Raw genomic sequence first — 24,755 nt, 5'->3', positions numbered from 1 at the left:
CGTGGTTGGGTCTCAAAGACTGCCCGCCACAAACCTAAAGCAACGGCTTCTTCCTCCAAGCAACTGGGCCATTTTCATCCATTTGTTCAATTTGCCAATTCATCATTTCACCACCTTGAGAGTCAAAATGGGAGGCCTGGAGGCAAACCAGCTGATCCCATATGCCCGCCTCCCTCCTGGGCCAACGACAGAGTCCCCTGGGCCCCAGGCTCCTCACCTTCCAGGGAAGGGCGATATAGCCCCATCCGGACTGTAGGTGGGTAAATACGGCAGCGCGTGTCGGGCGGGGACAGGGCCTGGCACCGAGCGGGTGCTCATCACGCCAGTTACCATTATGGACGTTGTGTTGCGGTCACATCTACTGTTGGCAGCAGTGTACTTATGAGCTCTGCCGTGATCCCCTTCCCAGGTGTCTGGCGGGTCTCCCCCTGGAAGCCCGATCCTCCCAGGTACCCGGAGCAGGCCTTCCACACACCGCTGTCTGTTCCTTGGTCTGACTCCTGAACAAACCCCCAAGCCAGCAATTAGCCATGACGGGAGGAAAGGTACAATCGCAAGAGAGACAAAAAAGCTTGTGTTATCCTCAGTTCGGTGAACACGAGGCACAGAACCGGCCTCGGTTCACGGTACCGTGTGAGAGACCCTGATGCAGACAGGCGTACCTTCTGCTGACACCATGAGGGACCCCAGAGGACCAAGAGCAGCCACGAGGGGACCCACGAGCAGGCCAGGAGGAGGCGTTTCTCCTGATGGCCTTCACTCATTCTCACGGACGCCCCCGTGCCCAACCTCAGGCGCCACTCCCAAGGAGCGAGCTTCAGCGTGGCTTCTCAACGTCTGAGCGCCACTGCATGCAGCTGCCTGTCCCTGGGGAGCCCAGAGCCACCCTCCCGGTGCAGGACAGCCACAGGAACCCCGAGGAGACCAGAGGACGATGCAGCGCCCAGCAGCGCGGGGAGGGTGAACTGGGTCTCAAGCTGCCTTCTGTCCTTTTTTTTTTTTTTTTTTTTTTTGTGTGTGTGTGTGTGGTACGCGGGCCTCCCTCTGCTGCGGCCCCTCCCGTTGCGGAGCACAGGCTCCGGACGCGCAGGCTCAGCGGCCAGGCTCACGGGCCCAGCCGCTCCGCGGCACGTGGGATCCTCCCGGACCGGGGCGCGAACCCAGTTCCCCTGCATCGGCAGGCGGACGCGCAAACACTGCGCCACCAGGGAAGCCCTTCTGTCCATTTAAATGCTTTCAAAACGTGACCAGAAGGGCCAAACCCCGCCAAGTCCCAGCTCAGCTCCAGCCCCGGCTTTCCCCTGGGAACACGCCTTCACCAGGGCCCCTACCGCACCGGCCAGCAGAGTGGCGGGGCTCGCCCCAGGAGGACGCCGACCACCCAGATGGAAGCATCAGCTCCTGCCAGGCCTCACCCCTCTGTCTTCACTTTGTGTCACTGCCTCCTGTGGTTCCCGGTCACCCAGGCTGCCAGTTAGGACCCCCACCGCCCCCGCGTGCACTCACCTCATTTCTGCACGGTCCCGTCCCTTCCTTTTTTTAATGTCAGTGTACTTTACGTTTACAAGATGGTGACGATGTGATGACAGCTACAACAGCCGATGGGTATCCAGACTCACTATGCCCTGCACTATTCTGAGCTCTCACGGGCATTAACTTTGATTCTCACCACAGCCCTATGTGGCACAGACTTTAATATCCCCATTTTACAGGTGAGAAAACTGAGGCACAGAGAGCTAAAATAACTTTCTTAAGGTACCATGGCTAACAGATGGAGGGCCAGAACTTAACACCAAGCAGTCGGGCTCTAAGCCCATACCTGACACTGTACTGATTCTCTGACGCAGACTGCATGTTTGTGAGGTTTAAAGAAGAAAAATAAAGGAAGACACACGCTGTGCCCCTCCTGATCTCAGTCCCCTGCCTCACTCAAATGTCACCGTCGTCTTGAATTGTATTATTCCCTTATTTTTGTCTCTATTGTATCACACCTGTATTTATCCTTAAACAATTTTGCCAGCAAGGGAAAGAAGGAGCCCAATTCTGGCATCTCCTCGTATCTAGAAAAGTGCTCTAGAAAAGCACTAAAGTTTTGCATGTTTTGGGGACTTATAGAAATGGTGTCATAACGTGTGTCTTCCAAGAGTTGCTTTTTTCTCCTCTCCACTTTATTTTGTCTGTAAGATTCATTCTTGTTGATGCTATGACTGTGCTCATTTTCTTTCACGCTTCTACAATGTTCCACCGTGGAGTTAACAACCGTTTGTTACCCACTCTTCCTTCGATGAGCATTTGGGTTGTCTCCAGTCTTTCTGCTATTACGAAAAACACACGACTGCATTGCACACACCTAGGAGGGAAAGTGCTGGGTCACCAAGCGTATGCGTCTTTGACTTGACTTCGTAAAGCCAGATATGTTTTCCGGGGCTGCCCCCCTCCAAGCCCCCGGAAGAGAGGGGTCGGTCTGGAAGAGCATGCTCCCTCTACATCCTCCCCAACGCTCCGCAGTAAGGTTCTTTGTCAAAATGTTGATCCCTTCTTTTCTTTTGTAGTCGTTTCCTGGAGCTGCCTCAATAAGTTACTCCAAAGTTTGCTGCTTAAAAGAACAGAAATGTATTCTCTCACAGTCTGGAGGCCAGAAGTCTGAAATCAAGCTGTGAGCGGGGCCGCGCTCCCTCCAAAGGCTCGAGGGGAGGGTCCTTCCTGCCTCTTCTAGCTCCGGTGGCTCCATGCCCCCCTGGCTGGTGGCCGCATCTTCAATTTCTGCCTCTGTCTTCACCTGCCTTCTGCCCTGTGTCCCTGTGTCTTTTAGCTCAGAGTGTCCCTTTCTCTCCTAAGACCCTGTCCTTGGATTTCAAGTCCACCCTAATCCAGGATGATCTCACCTCCAGATCCTTAACTTAATAAATCTGCCAGCACCATTATTCCCAGTAAGGTCCCATTTACAGGGTCCAGGGTTAGAACATAGACTCATCGTTTTTCAGGGTCACCATTCAACCCACCACCCCGTTGTCACTGTGGATGAAGAATGTCACCTGCCACATGAGTAAACAAAGGATGCTGTGGCCATGAAGCCAGCATCCACTGCAGGCGACCCCAACCTTGCGTCCTGAGGGGACTCAGGATGGGAAAGAACAGGATGCTGGTCCCAGAGAGCTATGGTGCCTATGCAAGGAATGATTTCCGTGAGCCCAGACTCTAGCATCTTCCCATACATAGAAAAGCGCTAAATACATTAACTTGAGATATCTGGTTTTCTTTAATTATCAGTAATCTTTTGACGGTCCTACTACCTGTTGCAAAAACTCCTCTATATCCTGGCTCCCCCCTGACCTCTTTGGAGCCATCTGGGAGGCTGCCTCCCAGGCAGGCACGAGTCCTCAGCAAGTTCACCAAATAATCAACTCTCAGCCTTTAGGTTGTGCATTTCTTTTCCGTCAACATCACACTCGAGTCCAAGACCTTCACCCGAATTGTGGTGAAACACCCTTTATGGGCCTCCAGCCTCTCTCCTCCCAGGCACCCTGCACTCTGATCAGGCAGCCCCCGGAAAGCCCATTTCCCATCACCAAGTACCACTGACCTCTCCCAGCACCAAATCTCAACTCCACAGCCAAGCCCTCAGCAGGGTCCTTCCTTGCGGCTCCCACAGGCCTTCTGTTCTAAAGAGGCTGCCTGGGCTTCCCCGGTGGCGCAGTGCTTGGGAGCCCGCCTGCCGATGCAGGGGACGCGGGTTCGCGCCCCGGTCCGGGAGGGTCCCGCGTGCCGCGGCGCGGCCGGGCCCGTGAGCCATGGCCCCTGATCCTGCGCGTCCGGAGCCTGTGCTCCGCAACGGGAGGGGCCGCGGCAGTGAGAGGCCCGCGTACCGCAAAAAAATAAATAAATAAAATAAAATAAAATAAAGAGGCTGCCTCTGTTCTCCCTGGCCATTCTGTCCCCAGCCCCCTCTTCCTCTCACCAACTGCATCTGTGTCCTGTCTTCCCAGGTCATCCAAGTCTCCCCTCCCGTTGCCCAGAGACCTTCTCCGTGCCAAAGAGAAGCTCATTGGGGGCCATGGTTCATCCACTTTTTCCTCCCCAACACTTAGCAAAAGTACTTTGCTTATAACAGATAATTAAAATAAAAACATGTTGAATGACAAACAGATGCTTAATCCCGCAGAATGAAATGGAAAAAAAATTCAAATATTTTCTACCTTGAAAATTACTCAGATTGAGAAAGAAGCAAACTCGACAAGAAGCAGGAAAAGGCTCAGCTAGAAATTGCTTCTTCAGAGTTTATAATCCCTCAGATTCTTACCTTAGACGTTCATGACTAATTTGAAGTACAAGGTTTCCCCAGTGTCATTGTAAAATCAAGGCTACCGCTTTGTGGCTGGTCACATGAGGCTTTAGTATTGACAGGAGAATCATCAATATTTCACTTTCTCACTCAGAACAAAATAAATACATGTATATAAGACACAGATTTCGATGTGGCAGTAATAGGACTTGATCTCAAAAGCTGGTTTATCTTAAACCAAAAATCTCTCAACCTGCGACGTGGTTTTCTAATCTATAAAATGAGAAGACTGAACTGCAGGAATCTTTAACAGCTTTTCCTAACTTAAAAACATACTCATAAATAGATATAATCACACATGAATGTATTTATAAATACAAGCACAGATATATGCACAGGCTCTTGTATCTTGAAGTTACATTCCTTCCTTTCTGCAAGGCAAATTCATGAAAAAGAAACGAAAAAGCTCACGGAGTTGTATTTCATCCCTTTACGTCAGTGGGGAAAAGCTGGGCCTGATGCCTTCTCTCTTAGCCAAAGCAGCTCTGTTTACTCTCTTTGCACTGGACTGAGCTTCATTTATGAAAATATTCATTCTCAGGCAAATTATTAGACCAGCTTTATTGTTTTTGCCAATATCTTAGGTGAAAAGTGTCTCGATAGTAATAATTCCTTTTAAAAGCTATCTTATAGCCATTGATGACTATGTTTCCCCTCGAGCAACAGCCTCTAAAAATCCCCATATTAATTCCTCTGAAGTGCTTGGATGGCAAATTCAGTTCCTGCCACCTCCCAAGTCTGGAAGCTGACAGCTGAGCCAGTGAGCTGCCCGGAGGTGGGAGCTACTTGGTGGGACAGCGACCTCCTGCCCCCGGCCATCGGCTCCTGTCCCCCTCCCAGAGCTGCTACCTCCTCCGGTGACAGGTGTCCCACTGTCCTGGGCTCTCTGGGATGCTCCTGCCCGGGGCTGCTGTCCCTGATCTCATTCCGGGACATTCTGTGGAAGGGACGCAGGCAAGGCGTCTCTTGCTGCCCCACCAGCACTTTCCCCGCCTTGAGCCCCGCCTGCCAGCCGTCAGAGCTCCAACAAGACACTCAGATGTGGGGGTGCCTTGGAGAAACGGGGTGCTCAGAAACAGACGGGAAATGCTGGATCGCCTGGCCTCCCCCAGAGTTTGGCCAGTGGGCTTAGTTCCCACCCGACGGGCCTCCCCTCCCGAGCCACTCTCGCCCCTGCCCTGACGGGACATCCGCCCGCCTGGCCAGCCCACTCCCTCTCCCCGGATCTCTCCATGCCTCCCTCCCACGAGGGCACTCGGCTTGTCTTTGCTTCTGCTTTGCCATCTGTCCTGTCCGCCGGCTGCCCATCTCATCTGGGCCGGACTGCAGGATGTGTGGCCCAGCTTACAAGTGAGAGGACCCCAGTGTCCACGAGAGCGCCTCGTCCAGGCAATGTCACTGTCGTGAAGCAAATCAGGATGAAGATGTCCTGCTTCCCTCATTGGCTAATCCCTTTATCTGGCCCGAATGCCTAAAGTCAACTGGAGAAAAATGCAATTTCCGGTGTCTTTATAATTTTTATGACTACAAAAACCCCAGACCAACATCTCCCTTATGAATCAGGCTTATACACAAACCAACGGAAAGGCTCAAGCTTTTACATAAACCCCGTTTTCTTTGGCTCTTCCATCTATGGACTTTCAAAAGTCTTTTGATCCTGGGGCGTCCCTGGTGGCGCAGTGGTTGGGAGTCCGCCTGCCGATGCAGGGGACGCGGGTTCGCGCCCCGGTCCGGGAAGATCCCACATGCCGCGGAGCAACGAAGCCCGTTCGCCACAACTACTAGGCCTGCGCTCTAGAGCCCTCGAGCCACAACTACTGAGCCCATGTGCCACAACTACTGAAGCCCGCACGCCTAGAGCCTGTGCTCTGCAACAAGAGAGGCCACCGCAATGAGAAGCCCGCGCACCGCAACGAAGAGTAGCCCCCGCTCGCTGCAGCTAGAGGAAGCCCGCGCGCGGCAACGAAGACCCAATGCGGCCAGAAAAAAAAAAAAAGTCTTCTGATACTGAAGTCGGCTTCATCCTACACCCTCCAGTACAAAGCACAGGGCGTGTGGAATTCACTGGAGGAGGCCCAGGGGCAGCCCCAGAGGACACACTCCAGAAAGCCAGCTCCTAGGACGGGGCTGAATTTCAGGAGGCACCTGCAGGGCAGAGCTGGGCCGGTGACTGGGGGATTCAGGACCTGCCAGGCACGGGGCAGCCTTCCTTGGAGGTCACCCTCCACAAGTGAGCCGGGAAACGATGGCGCCCACATTTCTGGTTTCTCCTCCCCCTCCCGGAATGACTCTCTCTGAACCTGAAGTTCCTCCAGCAAGTTTGGGGTTTTCTCTGCCTAAGGTCACCCCCCCAAAAGGGAAGGTGCTTTCCCAGGGGTGAAGGTCACAGTCAGCTCTCAGCGGGTGTTTTCCAAGCTTTTCGTAGACTCGGTTATTTTTGTGCCGTGGGGACGGACTTCCTGGAAACAGGCCCTCGCTTTAGCACAGAGGCGCGAAGCTCATGGTCAAACCACTAGGACACCTCCGTGCTCCAAGCAGAATTTTTAAAATTCATGAATGAGGGCTTCCCCGGTGGCGCAGTGGTTGGGAGTCCGCCTGCCGATGCAGGGGACGCGGGTTCGCGCCCCGGTCCGGGAGGATCCCACGTGCCGCGGAGCGGCTGGGCCCGTGAGCCGTGGCCGCCGCGCCTGCGCGTCCGGAGCCTGCGCTCCGCAACGGGAGGGGCCACGGCGGTGAGAGGCCCGCGTGCCGCAAAAATAAATAAATAAATAAATAAAATAAAATAATATTCATGAATTACTATCGCTGCAATTCAGAATCTGCCATCTGGGAGACGAGGAAGAGGCTCCAGTTCTTTGCCAGAAAGAGAATGGCGATCACAAAGTAAGACGATGCCATCCATTAGGCTGTGGGTACCCAGTGCGTGAGAGGACAGACTTTCGAGGCCTTTCGGACGTGCCGACTGATTGGCGAGTCAGGGACAACATCAGCTGCCCGTGTTCCCTGTCTGGTCCCTGGAGCGGCTGCGGAGGGCTGTGGACATGCCGACCTTACTCTGCAGTGACCGGTATCCCTACATACAAAACACCGAGAGAAGGGCTCAGACAGGCTCATGTCAGAACACAGCTCCGGGAGGGGACGGAGAGGCTCAGGTCCCACGCCCCATCCTAGACACCCGCCAGCCCCGCAGCTGCTCCTGCCGTGCTCTCCCCACCCCAGACTGACCGCAGGCTCCAGCCTCTGCAAATGATTTTGCCACTTCCTGTGTGGTTTTAGCCAGAAGAGGACAATTCTTCCTTTAGTCAAAGACAAGGAGGTTTACAGACAAGGAAAGAGAACGGCCAGGGGAGCCAGGCGAGGAGCGTGTGCATCTGGCCCCTGCGACCGCTCTCCCGCCGTCCGTCTGGGCAGTGCTGCGAAGCCCTTCCCAGCAGCCCTCTCCCCAGACCTCACAGAGGGCCTGGCCAGGGGATAAGTCGGACAGTGACAGAGATCAAAACAGCTTTACGTGGGGGCTTGACCAGGTTTTGCAAATAAGCAGAAGGAAACTTTATCTTCTTTGTCCCGCACAGATGATATTGCAAACCAGGGAGCATGAATACACACACACACACACACACACACACACACACACACACACAAACACACACACACACACACAAACACACAAACACACACACTCACAAACACACACAGACACACACACACACAAACACACACACACTCTCACACATACACACACAGACACACACACAGACACACACACAAACACACACACAAACACACACACATACACACACAAACACACACACACACCACACAGGGATGGGTACCTAGAACACGGTTCTCTGGATCAGATGAAGATAAGAATACAATCTGTGCTCCCTTAAATAATGGTATAAATTGCTAAATCCTGGGAATTCCCCGGTGGTCCCGTGGTTAGGACTCTGCGCTTTCACTGCCGAGGGCCCGGGTTCAATCCCTGGTCAGGGAACGAAGATCACACAAGCCGCAAGGCACGGCCAGAAATGAATAAATAAATGAATGGCTGAATCCAGGCATTCCTGCCCTGTTATCGAGCGTCTGGAAGCACAGAGACGCCTTGAGGGACAGTGGACTTCTACAGGTCGCTGTGGAGGGGAGGGGCCCGCAGGCTCCCCAAGTCCACAGAGTGGGGGGCCCGGAAGCCACGCCTGGCCCCGCATCTCCCACGAAGTAACGTCTGCATCTTTGTCCCACCGCCCTCACCCCCAGGGAACCTGACTGTGCGGGCAGGGCCGTTTCCGGCGCCGGCTTTTAAAAGGTCAAGCGTGGTTCTCAAGTGGCCGCCGGCTTCTCTGCTCCACCCCAGCGGCTCTCGGAGCAGGGTCCCCAGGCCGGCATCAGTGCCACTCGGCGCTTGCTGGACACACCGAGGCTCGCCAGCCTCAGACCCCCAAAGGAGAGCCTCGGGGCAGGGCAGGGGGCCGGTCACCCTCCGGTTTGGGGCCGCTGCTCGCTGGGACCGACTCTGCCACGTCAGCTCCTGGGGGCGAGAAACAGCCCAGTGCCGCCTCCTGGGCCGTCGCACCCTCACCGGCTCGGAGAGCAGCTGTGGGCGTGTGAGGTGGGAAAGAGCCCCCGAGAGGTCGGCCTTCTCCCGGCAGCAAACTCGCCCCGTACCCCTCGGCACTCCTCTCCACCCCCAGATCGACCATCCGGGTCTGGGTGCCGGCGCCGCTGCCCTTAGCTCTGCTCCAGCACCCCCCTCCCCTCTCGTAGCACAGTTTTTGAAAAGCCACTAATCCCTAACGGGAACGCAGAAAGTCCAAATACAGTAGTAAGAGTAGCACGTGCTTTGATACTTTTGCACAAAATAAAAGAACACCTCACTGCCCCCACGTTCCTTAGGGATGTATCTGGCTCCGCTGTACTGTCCGTGGCAGGCACGTTTGTAAAAAAAGTGACCGAAGCACCCTGGGGCCTTCCCTGTACAACGGAATCATTTACCAAAGAGTATAACATTATCAAACCCTATGGATTTTCAAACTCCCCCCAGAAACACAGCTCTGATGTGTCCCCCTTCAGCCTACAGCAAGCTCACTGACGTCATGTGATCCGAGAAGGCCCACTCTGCACAGGTTTTCATGAAACCTGGTGGCCCAGCCGGGTCGTCCGGCTCTCGCATTCCGAGTCCAGTCACTTCTGGACGTGGGCAGGGCTCTCAGAGCAAGTCCTGGAGCGTCAGAGTCACGAAACTCCCAGAGATCCACGTCCTCCTTCCTGGCCATTACAGGCCCCCGGGCCCCCGATTCCCGCTGGAAAGTCTGCCCACGTGGCCACCCCACCCCCGCGATGCTGACAAAGTCCCAGAGCAGCGGATTCACCCCGCGCTGCCCTGCGTGCGCGAGTGTGGCGTCCACTTGTCACGGCCGTCTGCTGTCCCCAGAGACGCAGAGCAGCCTTAATCTGGGCCGGATGTGAGTCCTGGTTGCAGGATCCCCACACCACAGCCTCCAAGCTCATCAGATTTCTCTCTGATGACACTACCTCGTTCTCGATGAAGACAACGCTGCAGGGCACATGCGTGAAAGAAGGAAATATTTTAACGTTTTAAGTTCATTAAAAATGCCTGTGGACCTGGGAGGTCCAAGGATCTTTTGACAGGATGCAGGACAGAGAGGAGGAGCCTGGGGTCCTAGTGGCCCTCGCAGGAAGCCTGAAAGTGTCGCTCACGCTTCTCCAGCAGCGGTTCCCTCGTCAGTGACAAGGCGGTGGGGACGCCGGCAAGGCTGGTCACACCGCTGCCATCGTCCTCTGCCCGCTGGGGGGCCTCGCAGCCCAAGGCAGGTACACAGGGCTGGACCCTCCCTCTAACACAAGACTCACAGCCCTGTGACCTCGGGAGGTCCCCAACACCTCCCCCTCCTCCCTCGCGCCCAGGAAACGCTCAGCTAAGTCAACATTCACCATAACTGTGCAGTAGCTTCACTCCTTTTATTTCTAAAGCCTCAGATTTTACCCCCAACTTACTTTTAGAATGATAACATCCTGCTGACCCTAGGCTATTATTATTTTATTATATCCCATATAATACCATTCATAAGGACTGTAGCTACTGTTTACTAAATGCTACATGTTGGGCACAGAGCTTCACCTGTATCAAGATATTTGGTCCAATAAGATGGGTATTATTATTATTAATAACCCCTTTCTACAGGGAGGTTACGTGACTCAGCCAGTTGCCCAGCTAGTAAGTGGTAGAGCCGGGTTTTGAACCCTGACTCTTTTAGTCTGGAGGCCACGTTTCCAGCCCCACCCCCTTCTCTGCTGAGTGCATGTTGCTAAAAGGCGCTAGACGGGGAATCATTTTATTAAAATAAAACAGAGAGAGAAAGAAGGAAAATTTTAACTAAGCCCCACATACAATTCAATTCATCTTAACCTCCTCCTTGGTACACATTAATTCAGAATTACTGTTAAGGAAGGAAAATACATTTTCTACAAAACCACAGCCGGTGGAATTTCACGTTAAATATCTGCAAATCCAAGAAGAGCCTTCACGTGCTGGCCATGCCGCTGCCACGGTGAGACCTCGCTCACCACCGACACCCCTGCGGCTGCCAGCTGGAGCGGCGGGTACAACATCCTTAATGTTCAATCGTCAAAGTCTAGCCGCCAGACTAAAATGCACGGCACCTGATGAAATCTCACATCCTCCTAAGGTAACCTACACAAACCTCATTCTTGAGGCCAAGCTCTAAAGTGTAAGGTTGTGGGTAGCTCCGTTCCAACGGTGGAAATTTCCATCAAGTAACGACAAGTGTAGATGCTTCCATGTAAATGTCTGGACCACGCAACCCTCCTCGGGTGGTAACCTAAAGCTCTTGGAAGACCTCCCGGATAGAATAAACTCTCTACCTAGCTGGCCCACGAAAGCACATGCGTCTTAACAAGAGGCATTTGTTCACATCTCTGAGACGCTCGGTTGATTTAGTCCTAATTGTTGCCATGAGCAGGAAACCCAGGGGCACGGTAGAGAAGGAACGGTATAGAAATTCTCTCGGAGAACAACTCTGGGAAAGGTTGTCAGCTGTCTCCCTCTGGGAGGGCAGGAAGCTCCAGGCATTTGGATGAGAGATCCCGGATGCCGCGCAAGAGACGGCACTTCTGTGCTGCTGGACAAGCGTGCAAGGGACTTAACTGCTCTGAACCACAGGGCAAGGGTGAGCAAACCTCCCCACGGGGTTGCTGGGAAGACGGGGTAAGTTACTGCGCATAAGCTGTATTATTATTGTTATTATTATTATTTTATTATTATTATTATGCCAAATCTTGAATGAAGCCAAGAACCCAACCCTTCAGAGACCTTTGACCCACACACTAAAAAGCATTGAGCCCCGCTGTGTGCACGTGGGCCACAGTCACTCCCCGCTCGGACCCTCTGAGACCGACACTCTTATCAGCCCCATTCTGCAGATGAGAAACCGAGGCCCCCAAACCGTGTGGAGCCAGGCTTCAAGAGCAGGCTGCCTGACCCAGAATCCAGGCCCTCCCCACTGCCCGGCACCCCGCCTGCCCATCCGCGATGCCGCAGCTGAGGCCAGCGCTTGAGCTGCCCCAAGGAAGCGGCACCTAGAAACCACTTCCTACATGGCTAGTCAGAGATGGCTCACGGGCTTGACACAGCAAGGGAAGATCAAAACACTCCATCTCCTCGGGGCTCTTGCTTTTCCTCCCCACTTCCCCTAAGACCTCTTCTGGGGTAAAAGCATATGCTCTTCTACTGTGATTCCGATTTTTGTTATTTCACACATTCATTTGGCAGACACCTAGAGGGTGCCAACACTGAGTGAAGCCCGGGGTAGGTGGCAGAGATGAGGGGTGACTGACACAGCCCCTGCTTGGAAATTCAGAAGAGGAAACACATAAAATCATGCCCTGAGTTCTATGATCACAGGGCAGAGGGCTAGGGAGGTACCCAGGAAGGACCCTGGCCCCGGAGGTAAGGATGGATGAAGGCAGGCTTTCCCCCAGCTTGGGGAGGCAGGGAGGGTTCCTGGCAGAGGGTGTGGCCCAGGCAGAGAACACACAGATCCTGGGTAAGCAGCCCCTTCTGCAGCAGGCGGTCCACCTGGCTGGCACATGCAGAGTGGCTGCGGAGAAAAGAGACAAGCAGGAAAGGGCCCACAGAGAGACTTTCGGCCAGGCTAAGCACTTTGAGACTTATAGAGACTTATCCAATCCTGAAACTAAGAACACTCTTAAGAAGAGACAAAGGGACAAGGTGACAGTTGTCATCCTCCTCTCTAAGCCAGACAAAAAGCAGAGACGAGAAAAGCGTGTGGGGTTTGGACCAAGGCATGCAGCACGTTTGTGACAACTTACAGGGTAGACCAGAAGCCCATGATTAGACAGTGCCCTCTCATACCATTTAGGACATAACCATTTTCTGGACAGGCCGACATGCAGGTCTTAGAAACAGGAAACCCACAAGCTTCCTTTCCAAGTCTCAATGGGGACGCTCATGAAATGTGAAACTAAATGTAAGGGGTCCCCACTTTTCAACCAGCTTTTGGATACAGTCTGTTCTTGTGTTGGCAACAAGCACTGTTATTGTTTATAGCAATGGAACGTCTCGGCTATCATAAATGTGCACTTCCTTCTTTTTCTCCAAAGGTTTTCCACCCACCTCACCAGCAGCACCTCAGGAAAACACAAGAGGGAATTTATGTGTAAAAGTTACCCACCACCATCTCTGATTCCTGTATCCAACCTTCAGGTCAGTGAGTCTCAGAGATTTGAGAACCATACTTTCTAGGTCGGTTTATAAAAATGTCAACTGTACACTCACAAAATCAAATAAGCAACCAAGTAAAACCCAAGACTGTTCTCATAAGAACAATCATTAGCTCCCGGTCTCCTTGTGTTTGGTCAGGAGCCATACGAATGATGGCACTGAACGTTTCATAACTCACCTAAATTCAGCCCACAGGAACCAGACCGGCCGGGTGTATAGGGAAGACCCTGGTTCCCAGGGAGAGGCAAAGCGTGACACCTCCAGTTCCATCAAGGCATCCCAGGCCTTTGAGGCGCTGCAACGGAGCCCAACTTGTAGAAATCATGTTTATATTTATGATCGCATGTATGGATTCACACACACACACACACACACGCACACGCACACGATGTGTACTGGATGCTACGGGAAGCACACCTAAAGTTCAGGTGCTCTTTCTCTAAAGCCTCGCTAACACGCCCAGGATGGAGGTGAGTCAGCAGGGATCAGGGAAGCGGCAGCCTTGCAGCGTGACCCTCTGGATTCCAGCCCACTTACTGGACCTGCCACTCAGACTCCTAAGGGAATTCCAGGATTCCAAAATCCACCCTGGTCATTTGTAAACGCTGACTGCTTCATCTGCTTGGCCCAAACCAGCAGGCCCTGCCTCTCATTACTTCACCCACAGGGAGAACCTAAAACAAAGCAAAACAAGAATATTTCATGAGGATTCAGGTTTCGGTTGTCTCACAGGAAACACATGCACCTGACCTAATGGCCCCACTTGCCACTTTAAATAGAAGTCTGGAAAATTCACGAAGCCTCCCCATTCTGATGAAAGCGATAAGGACTGAGACACTGCACAGGACGCCAGCCATTTTCCTGAGGACAGCCTTTCCAAATATCTATGTGCTATTTCTAGTCCAGTGAAGTTTCCCAATTATGCTTAAAGACATCAAAATAATAATCATTGGGTAAGAAACATCTCCATTCCTCAGATGCATTTTAGTGATGTCTCCAGAGCAAAATTAGGCTACTGGAAAGGTTCTCCCACTTTCCGGGCCCAAGTGCTCGTCTGATCTGGGCTGGAGCAGGGGGAAGTGCATGCCCGGGGGCCCGCTGTGCACAGGGCAGCCCCAGTCGGGGGTAGGCGGAGACCCCGGCAGGCTCTGAGGGGCCGCAGCATCCGGACCTAGGAGCTCGGCGTCCTCTTCTCGCGCTTAACAACAGCGCCCGGCGCGCAGCCAATCGCGCGGCGCGCCGAGGTTACCCGCGAGCGTTGACCGGTAGTAACCCCGGCGCGGGCGGCGGCGGCGGCGGCGGCGGCGGCGGCGGCCGGCGGCCACTGCGCACGCGCAGCGGGGCGCACCTGCCCGGCCCGCAGCTAGGCTGGCCGTGCTCTTCTCTTTCAACCATTGAAAATTTAGGATTCCCGAGGAGCACGAAAACCTCCAGGGAGCTTCTGCCGGACCCTCAGCCAGATCTGTATCTGAAAGCAGGTGTGTCCCTGCCGCCTGGCTGTGACAGCGCAAACGTCGCTCTGGGCCCCATGCCTGCAGAGTCAGCGTCCGCCCCGGCCAAGAAAAGAGATGGGTTTTTACTCCATTTTTAAGGCCGGCGGAAGAGCCCTCTTGGCTGGCGGGGTGGGGTGGGGGGGTGGGGGGGGGGACTGGCCAGAATGAATTCGCTCCTTTGAGACAAGCCCGTCCGGTCGCCCTTGGAAGGAACGTAGGGGTGGACGACAGGGGGCCCGATAACCCCGTCCTGGAGAGGCAGGGCGAGCAGAGGCGCCCCGCACAGACCCCAGCCGGCTGGACGGAGTTCTGATTCACGATGGAAGCCAAAACTGCCCCCAGCCCAGCTCATGAAGGAAATCTGGGGGTCCCCTTCCCCAGCAGATGAGGAGGGCTTTTGTGGCACCACTGCTGCCGCCAGGGTCTGGGGTTGTGTTTGTCATCCGCAAAGAAAAGGTGAGAAAAACAGCTCATCTTACGTGGACCTGCGAAATGACAAAAGGGAGAAGTGTTCTCAGTGGAGCTTGTTGAGAGGCAGGTCGTTAGGACTTGCGGTCTAAGCCTGGACCTGAGATCTGCCTCCTTCTAAGCCTCCTTTTCTCCTGGGTAATGTCCACACTGATAATGCCCCGTGGCTTTCCGGGGAACACTTAATGAGACAATGTGCTAAAGCAAACAGCATTTGCTTAGTAAACAGTTATTTTTAATTAAGAAAAATAGACACTTCTCCCGCCAAAAAAGTGGGAGGGAAGGAATAAAAACTGAGAAATCCCATAAAAATCCTGCTAAAAGTTTCGCTTTCAAGATAGGCAGTGGAGCTATCAAGGCGAGGGACTTTTTTGTCTGAGCACATCAGCTCACCTTATGACAGTAAAAGAAACAGAAAGAGTCACTCAGGTTCTGTTTTTCCGTTGATCTCCACCCTCACCAGTTCACAACCAAGACCAACCAGACCAGACACAACCAGACCAGTGAGCAGGGGCCCCCGCTCACTGCCCTGCCCCCAGGGATGCCACTGTGGTACCTACTCCCAAAGCAGGGCTCCAGCCTCATCTCCTCCACGAACCACAGGCTCCTTATTTCCTCCTTTCCAGGTAGCCCTGGATCTTGATGTACCTGTTTTGTACATGGTTAGGCTTTTCTCCTTCCAATTCGTGAGCTCATTTCAAAACCAAGATCGTACGTGTTCTGCAGAACTCCAAAAAGCAGAACTTGGATCAACAAATGAACATGACTCGAATTGAGACCTCAGCTCAACAGACAGAATTCTAAGAATGACAGTTGTGCAAACATGGACCTGGCCACGCAGGGAGATGTCAGGCTCTGGCTGCTGCCCAGACAGCAGCCCGTTGTCACGGGGCGAGAGGGACTGCTCCACGGGTGAGAGGTCAGATGAGGGAGCTCCCAGGCCCCTTTGGGCTCCAAGATTCAGGCTCTAAATATAGGTCTCAGCTGGACATAATCACAGTCTTGAAATCACTCTGGCATGTCTTAATTTTGACACCGGATGCCATTTACCCCACAAGCACAAAGGTGACTAACGACAACACAGCTGACAAAGTGAGAAGTAAAACTAAGGGCTGTGGGTCAGGCCGGGCCCCTGCAGGTGCATTTAGCCTCCATCCTTCACTCTGAAAACTCTTGATGCCTTTTCTCAAATTAGGGGCAAAAACACTCAGTATCAGAGATATTTTACCTGAATGTAAGCTTTCCTACAGAGGTTTTGGAACTCCATCAAGGGTTTTATAGAGCACGTACCTCCATCCTACAAACCCCTGGTTTGTACGGTTCAGTCTTTCCAAATGTTTTTTAATCTGACCCACGTGGTGACCTTTGTTCCTTAAATAAGCAAATCTGTTGATTCTAGAACCGAACTCAAAAAGAGCAGGTGTATGGTTACTAAACATTTTCTTCTGCCAGTTTATAGACAAAAGAAATGGTTTCGTGTTCAGCAGAATGTCACCCTGTGTTATTTCTTGGCCTTGATGGATTTGGTTCTGGTTTACAAGAGAGGACGTTAGTTCCGGCATGTGAGGTTTTCAAGATGTCAGCATATTTGGGGATGTTAAAGGAAGGCAGGAGGGCACCCCCCCCAGCAGGTGAAAATGAGTGTCGCAAGAATGTCCTTGAAAAGTGCTAGTGACACCAACCCCCCACTGAGCAGAACACAGTCCTGCAAAGTCACACTGAAGAGACCAGATGGCTCCAGACCAGGCACACTCTCTGGAAAAATAGCAACGTGTTCCTGTGCCTTGCCAATCGGAAGGCGACGGGGGTGGCCTGACAGTGAAGCAAAGCAGAAGAGCCAGTGTCGGCAGGGCCACTTGTGCCGTGTCTACGGGGGCTGCTGAGCCTATCGAGCCACACTTAAATCACGCACCCCTGATTCCAGGTCCCAACCGGTGAAGGTCCGGCTTCCATGCAGTGTGCTCCAAGGGAGGGAAGGGGCTGGCTGGAGAAGGGGCGCCTAGACCCCTTGGATGTTCGAGTTCTGCCTGTAAACTAGCAAACCCTTTTGGTTTTGTACATGGTCACACCACATCCATCTGTCCTGAGAGTTAGCCCATCCTCCACAGTTTTTCAAAGCCTCTTTTGGAGCATATAAGACGGAGGTACAGAACTATTCCAGAAGACCTCATCACCAAATGGGCCTGAGAGGAAGCCACTGAGAGCCTGAGAACTGGCCCGGGAGGGGATGGGAGGAGCTCTCCAGCCATCTGCGTTCGCCAAGGTGACCTGGGGTCATGGGGCTCCCGGTGTAAAGCCCCAGCCTCAGGCAGGGAGCCCTGACAAGCAAGGTTTAGGTCTGCCACACCGCACTGTAAGACCAGTCACAGCCGGAAGTAAAGACAAAGGCACAGTATCCAAAGCCATTCCTTTTGCACCCCAAAGAAAGCCCACCTTAGCATGATAGTTTCCAAGAAGTACAAAAGTAAGTCATTCATGCTAGGGGAACATAAACCCGCCTCTGCACTTGAGCAGCCCACCCTCTGGAGCCCCCTCTCTGCTCTGGGATTTCTATAGTTCCCCTTTCTCTGGCCTTCCCTCCCCACCCCTGTCCCCATCGGTTGGATCAAGTCACCCAGCGCTGGGTTGGAATCCAGTCTTCCCTTAATGGAATCGCTGAAAGGGATTTTAATGGCACATTCTACTCATTTTAGCCAGCCTGTCAGCGCAGGCCTTGTGAAATTGCCATGGAAATTAAGAGAAAGCAAACTTCAATTTGAGAAGTGTGTTCAAATGCATTTTTATAGCTCAGAAGCAAACCAATACAGATAATCTGATGTGGGGCTGCCCAGAATATTTAACTCCATCCTGGCATTTGGCAAGGATGAGGCTGGAGGGTCCGGTTTCAAAGTCGGAGGAGCTGTCCCATTCCATCGGAGTGTTACTGGGTCGAGGCCCCAGCGGGCTGGGGAAGAGTAGAGAAAACTCTCCAAACCCTCAGATAGGATTACTTTTGTTCTCAACCCACAAGGTAATCTTGGGAGGTGTTCTTTCATTTCTAAGAATCATGTCACCTGTTTGTGCAAAGCATGCCATACATGCCGGCCCTACCTCCCTGGGGAGGAGACAGGACAGCCAAGCCTCTCCAGGGGATTAGGAAACCTCTTTATGGGTCCTTGTGAAAGGTAGAGGTGACTGACATCCAAGCAGGCCGATTAAAAGGGAAATGAGTCAGAGGTAACAGTCGAGGCCACCCCCAGTGGTTTTGTAAAATGGAGTGAGGCATATCCGTGCCATCATGGTCCCGCTGTGTGCCCACGTCAGGGCCGGATGTTTACTGGGTGTCTTGTCAGGTCCTAGCCTCAAGCCCCCCAGACCTGCCTTCACAGTCCCACCTCCCCTGCTCCTGTGACCTGGGATATATCTCTGAACCTCGTGTACTCCACACACTGAAAGGACAGAACTGGCCCCTGAGCCAACTGGACCAAAGGGCTGCTTGAATTGTATAAACGGAAATGGCTCCAGTCCCCCTGGGGGACAGACGACCCAGAGTACCCCCTTAACTCCGCCGTGTGGCCGAGCTCTGAAAGCCGGAGAGTGCTGTCTGAGCGTCGAATTTTCTCCGCTCCACCTCAGTATTTCACAAGGTGGGTTCTCTTCTTAACACGGGGTCCTAAATGTCACCAGCACCACTGCAGTGTCTACCATCCAGGAAGCAAAAGCTGCTTTCAAAAATAAGTCACACTGGGGTGAGTGAGGACAATCAGACCAGATTGTTCCCTACGTCCCTCGACACAATCGTCTGTGTAACGGCGCCAGAGCCCACACTGTTCCAAATCATCTGTCCCATCGACCTAGGCTACGTGAGTGAATTCCTTGAGGGAAAGTAATCACTGTATCAGAAGCCAGGGACATCATCCTTGGGGTGTGCTTTTTTTCTCCTGAGAACAGTTCCTTTCACAGTTGTGTTGTCTACTAGGAGTCTTTTATACGATCCAGATTTTCCTCTCAAGACATCATTAATCATATGGTGAAAATGGAGCTACAATTGAAAATACAAGATGTTTTCTTAGACGCTGAAGTCAATGCCTGGCAATCGTCAAGCTCAAGAATTACAAAGAATCAGTGCCTGACGTCGCCTTCTTAAAAATACTGCTATGGAGTCACTTACGACCTTTCAACTAAGGATTATGAAGCTCTCTTTCTCCGTCTTCTTTCTTTAACATAATTGTGTAGGAGTTTTTAATATTATTCTAATCCCAGGGCCAGGCTTTGCTACAGCACTCTGTGTTGAGTTTGTGTTGTAGCACCATGTTCTGGGAGAAAAAGGCTTTCCTAGAGTTTACTGGAGTGGCCCAGTGTCTTCGTGATGGAAAGAAGCCTGGACTAGGAATCCGACGGCGGGGTGGCGGACCTTGCTGGCTCCGACCTTGAGCGAATCAGTCCAGCCCTCAGGCTCCTCTGTCCTTCACTACACACTTCACTGTGGTCATTACGATGAGCTCAGCACATAAAGTTGAATTTAAAAACAAAAAACAAACTATGGACTTGATACAGACAGAAAAACCGAATATGGTCAGAGAAGTAAGAGCAAAAGCTCCTGCCCCAGAGTTTGGTCACACCTGGAATCATGCTGGGCACCACACAGAGGAGACGCGAAATATAAAACTGCCACCAGGAGAAAAGGGAAACGCTTGCCAGCTCGGCAAGCATTTGTGGGCACCAAGCCTGGAGAAGGGAGCACTGCTTCCCTATGGCCGTGGGGACCCTGGCACCCTGAGGCCCTGTGCCAGGCGCTGCCCGGGTGCCCCAAACTGGACCACAGACTCGGAAACCACCACCCAGCCCCCCGCCTACCCCCAGCTCAGGCTCGGGGCAAGCCCTTCACACGTGGCTTCCTTTCTATTCAGTGAGAAGGTGGACAAGTATCCCACACCCTCAAGGTATGCGGGAGTGATAAACCATCTAAATTCTGAACTGCGGGGGTACCAAGAACAAAGGAAACGATGGGGCTGCACGGGAGAAGGGGCACAGAGAGGGAAGTGGACACAGGCGCTGGGGTGGAGGAAGAGGCGGGGAGGAAGCCCGACAGAGAAGTCAGGCCTCGTTGGTTGAGAAACAAAAAACCTGGACACACCAGACTGATGGTGCCCGACTTCCTCTCCAGCCCTAGCCCTCTCTGACTCACAGGCAGGTCCCTGGGGCCCACTTTCTACTCCTCCCCGCCTGAGCCCACACAGGTTACTGCAGGGCAAGTGTCTATCCGGCAGCCATCTGGGCGGGGCTTCCCAGGAGGCCACCGGCCATGGACAGCAGCAGGCCCTCCCTCATTCATTAAGAGGCCATCACCGTGGACCGTCAGCGGGGCCAGTTCTAACATGTAGAGAACACAGGGTGGGCAAGCCGCACACCTGACCAGGAAATGATATTCCTCACCTGCCAGCCCCCGGTGAACACCTGCTGGGTTGGATTCCAAACCAAGATTCTGCCATGGTTTTCAAACATGTGCATTTCTGCATTTCAGGCCTTCACCTGAGAGGACACCCACCCAAGCGTTTTCAGCATCATGACCACGTTTCTAAGGCCACACGTAACACGTGGACAGAGACCTGCCCACGTGGCCCACAGGTCGGCCGCAGTTTGTCTATGGAGACCCGTCGGGCCGAAACCTCCCAACACCCTCCTGGTCGCTCAGCGCATCTTTTCGGTAAAATCTTTGTTCAAGTGGAGAAGGAAAAGACTGGAATCTTGTGTTGAAATTTCAAGAGGCTCAAACAAATGGGCCCAACCCTGAGCCTCTCACAGAATTTCTTTGTTAACGAAACAGGCTGGCACACTCTGAAAATGTGGAGTCTCAGAGGTACCAATGCTATATAGTATCAGCCGCTGAGAAGGTTTGGGATCTGTTCCCATTTGTGCAAACAGACACAAAATCATCCCACGACCAGCTTGGCTCGAAGGTCCCAGGGACCAGTCAATCAACGTGCTAAAATCATGGTTCCAAGGAATTCCAGGGTGCCCACGCCAACCGTCTCGACTGCTTCCCGTCAAGAGAGGAGGAAGCAAAATGAAGGCAATAAGGGGCAGAAAGATGAAACGTAAACAAGTGAGTCTTGGTGGGTCGTCTTCAAAAAGGAAGAAGGAGTGAATCTAGATTTCAGTTGAGAGCTCTAAACAACCCCAGTATTCCAGGATATTCCGGGGCTACCTGAGTCACTTTGTTCCCAATTCCTCATAGATTTTCAAGTTGTTTTAAAGGATTCGTTAGAAAGTGAGGACCACTGTTTCTGGGTGATATGTAACGCGTCCTCTCCCAGTCACCCCCCCATCGAAGATGGACAGGCGCACGGAGCAGCGGGGGAGGAGGAGTGAGTTCCACGGGAGGAAGTCGGTCAGGCTCGAGAAAGAAATACCAACCCAGGGAGGCATTAACTCCACACACTTTGAAAATCGAGAGCTGGCAAAGGAGCATCCACGTTGCTAAGAAAATTCAAGATACCATCAGTCATCAATTCCCATTAACATGCAACAGGCCGGAGGCAAACTCCTGGGCGTGTGGCTCTCCCGAGACCTCCGAGTCCTACCTACGCCATCATCTCTTCTGTTTTTATGGATAGCCCCCCAACGCCCCCCATGAGACAGTCCTTTCAAGATCTGTAAACATCCATGACTGGTTTCCAGAGAGGTTACTAGAGGTCACTGGTTACTTTTCAACACTTCAAGCTTGGCAGGAAACACCTGGCTTCCACTTTGCTCTGAAACATTAAAAAAAGAGGCCTATCTCGAAAGACTAACATTAACAGCATCCAGTAAAGAGGACCCTCCGAGTGCAGACAGGAAACCAGCACACATGGACCCTGGTCAAACTCTGTGATCATATCAGAGTTTAAGAACCAATGTGTGACTCACAGACACAGAAGACAATCTTATGGTTACCAAAGGGGAAAGGGGTGGGGGATAAATTAGGAGTTTGGGATTAACAGATAAACACTACTATATATAAAATGGATAAACAACAAGGACCTACTGTGTAGCACAGGGATCTATATTCAATATCTTGTAATAACCTATAATGGAAAAGAATCTGGAAAAGTGCATATATATATATATATATATATGTATAAGTGAATCACTTTTCTATACACCTGAAACTAACACAACATTGTAAATCAACTACACTTCAGTCAAAAAATACCAACAAACGCTGTGAATCTTGAGTCATCTAATCTGATCCGTTCATATCATAAGTGAGGAAAAATCGGTCATAAAGCAATTACATACATTGGCCACAGCAGAGCCAGAGTCTGGAAAGAGAATCGGCCTCCCAGCTTCCAGACCCAGATCTTCCCAAACAACCTGCTCCTTCCTCCCAGGTACCTGCGCCTCTGGATGCACACAGCAGCCCCCGCCCTACCTTTCTTCCTCCACCAGGGGCCTTCCGGGACCGAGTAGGAAAGGTCCTTGAATTCGATGTTCACAGCCGCCCTCCGCGGCAGGGAGGAGAGGCGCTGGGCCTCTGTGAGACTGTTGTCCTCTTTCTTCAGATGTCCGTTCAGCAGCTCCATCTCCATGACCTCCCTGTTGCTGGAGACCACCTCGTCCACAGAGACGCACACTGACTTGGGCTCTGTCATTGCTGCAGAGTAACTGCTGCCATTCTAGAAAGATGGGGAGGAAGCCCAAGAGCAGGTATAAGTCACATCACGGGAAGGGCCACAGGGACTCACCATTAGGCTCAGGGCCATCGATCAGTCAGAGTCATCGATCAATGCTTCTCGCCCTCCACGGTGCCCTCAGCATCACAGGAAGCGTGCTCACCTAGAGGGATTCCTCCTCCCCAGCCCTCACTTATTCTTCTGCTAAAAACATGCTGAAGATAAACTATGATCTACCGTCTTATTTAGGAATCATAACATCTCATCCCCAAACTGATAAATATATCACCTGTCCCAAAGAATGAAACACCAGCCACCCTAAAAATGATCTACCTGCAGTCCACTCACTAAAAACTCCCATAAAAATGCATGAGGCTGCTAAGAAATGCACAACTGAAAAAGCTTTACAATGAGCTCTTTTAGTCCCTTCCTGGTGCAACCTCATAAGCATTTCTCAAGAGCAATGATACCACTTGGACCGATGGGGTTTGTAGGAGATGGCCTTTGTGTTTTCCTTGTAAACTTTCCAAATCCCTTACAGCTCTCCTCTCTCACTGTATCTTCATAATAGCACTGAAGTGTTGGAAAGGTTGATTTGTTTTTCTCTGGGATACAGACAAGGAAACTGAGGCACAGACTGTTTTAAGGAACTTGCTCTGAGCTCTACGATCCAGTGAGGGACACAAGTGATCCCAGTATGAGTCATGTTGTTGACAAACGGGTGCCTCTTCCACTGCATCACCTGGATACCTAATACGCAGCTACACTGGCTTTTCAAGCTTCCATTGGGAGTCCATTGAACTGTTACAGATAAGCCAAGAACCAAAGGTATTTAAGCAAAGAAGGGAATATCCTTTCTAATGGCTTGGCAACGCTGGACAAGTCAATATGCTCTAGGCACCTCCAAAACCCAGAAGAACCCTGGGGGGGATGAATAATGTGCTGTGCTTTTTCTAGCTGCCTCTTGAATCAAGACAGAACATTCCACAGTGCCAAAAGCGTGGGCCTCTGGCGACACTCCTCCATACCGTTGAAGGCAGCCAGCCTGATCCGGAGAGCCCGTGGACAACCACCTTGGATAATTCAGGCCCTTCTGATGGCCGTAGGACTGGGGAGACACTGCCACACTGCTCTTTGTTCTAAATAACACCATACTGTTATCTTTCCACAGGTTGTGAGGTATTTCTTTAAAGTTGATGGCTTTTTGATCGTTATTGTTTCTAACAAAAAGCTAAAACAAAACCAGAGAGTGGATCATCCATAAACATCCTTATAAACTCCAGCAACTCTAGTGACCGAACCAAGCCCTCCCCCGCATTAGAGTGGCCTCCTGAGGGTTCGTGACTGCATCCTTGAAGAGAAGTTCCATGATTATTATTCCACATTATTTCCATCGTGGAAATCCTGGACGATTTGGAGGTTTTGAATCTTTAAAACACAAATAGGGGGATGGGGAGATGTGGGCACAGGGGTTTCCGGTTCTTGTGCTGTTTGAAAATGTTGCTTTGCTGTTTAAAAAAAAGACACACAACACACACACCTCCCCGGCATCTCCTACCTCTGGAAAGCTTAACCGCATCAAAACTTAGCTCACTGACTATAACGCTCTGTGGCTAAAAATTAAAGTGCGGAGTAAACTCTGACAAAATTAATCTTGGTTCGCCGCTGGCACCGAGCATGAGAAATGCTTCAAACACAAGCAGAGGTAGGTTCGTGCATCCTCCACATAATTGGGGAGGTTTGTGTTAGGCTGACAACGGGCCTCCTCAGAGCCTGGGCTGAGAACGAGCCTCTCCTGCTCCCGGGAGGGCGCTGCAGGGCGTGGCCTCTGCATCGGGCTTGTCTGGTGCCTTCTGCGTCGGGGCCCCTCGAAGGAACAACAGGAGACCCTGCCCCAGCTCAGCACGCTCTTGGCTTGGACCTGAGGGTAAGAACGTGCACCTGCAGCTCCAGTACCCAGAGCAGCGCCAAATGCCAACCCTGGGCCCACCTGTCTTGCTCTTGGGAAACACGAGCTGCTGTCCCAGGGTTATAACCCC

At 52.2% G+C, this 24,755-nt stretch overlaps 1 long non-coding RNA gene across 3 annotated transcripts; it reads right to left on the bottom strand.

Moving 5' to 3' along the window:
- Positions 1-6: 6 nt before the first annotated feature.
- On the bottom strand, positions 7-23,942 carry LOC114485426 (uncharacterized). 3 transcript variants are annotated; one of them, XR_003678868.1, is made up of 4 exons: positions 23,745-23,942; positions 22,476-22,719; positions 13,539-13,795; positions 9,696-13,416 (listed from the first exon to the last, which is right to left on the bottom strand). It is a non-coding gene; the product is annotated as an uncharacterized lncRNA (long non-coding RNA). The 3 variants fall into 3 exon arrangements; XR_008616828.1 differs by lacking the exons at positions 9,696-13,416; positions 13,539-13,795 and adding an exon at positions 7-7,415; XR_003678867.1 differs by having other exon boundaries at positions 9,696-13,795.
- Between the last annotated feature and the right edge of the window lie 813 nt (positions 23,943-24,755).

Source organism: Physeter macrocephalus, unplaced genomic scaffold (genome assembly GCF_002837175.3).
Source record: "Physeter macrocephalus isolate SW-GA unplaced genomic scaffold, ASM283717v5 random_1605, whole genome shotgun sequence".
NCBI classification, from domain to species: domain Eukaryota; kingdom Metazoa; phylum Chordata; class Mammalia; order Artiodactyla; family Physeteridae; genus Physeter; species Physeter macrocephalus.
This window is presented reverse-complemented; position numbering and strand designations above follow the sequence as displayed.